The following is a 721-nucleotide window of genomic DNA, read 5'->3' as shown; positions in this document are numbered from 1 at the left end:
TGGAAACATTGATGAAAAGATTTATATGGTGCAACTAGAAAACTTTATAACGGGAGACCAAAAGAATATGGTTTGCAAATTGACAAAATCCATCTATGGGCTAAAACAGACGTCTTGTTAATGGTACCACAAATTTCATGAGGTGATTCTCTCTTTTGGTTTTGAGATGAATTCAGTCGAGGATTGTGTGTATCACAAGTTCAGTGGGAGCAAGTATATTTTCTTGCTCTTGTATGTGGATGACATACTGCTTGCCACTAATGATGTGGGTACGTTGTTAGAAACCAAGAAATTTCTATCTAGTAATTTTGAAATGAAAGATCTTGGTGAAGCTTCATTTGTATTAGGAATTCAGATACACCAAGATAAATCTTGGGGTATTCTTGGATTATCACAAAAGAGCTATATAGAAAAGGTACTTAAAAGATATGACATGCAGGACTGTAAACCAATGGATACTCCAGCTGCTAAGGGAGACAAATTTAGTTTTGTTACACAGGAAATGCAAAAGATCTCTTATGCATCAGCTGTAGGGAGTCTTATGTATGCTCAAGTTTGTACGCGTCCGGATATAGCATTCATAGTTGGGGTTTTAGGCAGATATATGAGTAATCCAGGAATGGATCATTGGAAAGCAGCCAAAAGGGTCATGAGGTACTTAAAGGGAACAAAAGATTATATGCTCACATATAGGAGATCAGACCAATTAGAGATCATTGAG

The sequence above is a fragment of the Lupinus angustifolius genome, chromosome LG19, assembly GCF_001865875.1.
Source record: "Lupinus angustifolius cultivar Tanjil chromosome LG19, LupAngTanjil_v1.0, whole genome shotgun sequence".
NCBI lineage: Eukaryota > Viridiplantae > Streptophyta > Magnoliopsida > Fabales > Fabaceae > Lupinus > Lupinus angustifolius.
The sequence above is the reverse complement of the archived record's forward strand: the minus strand, read 5'-3'. Positions refer to the sequence as shown.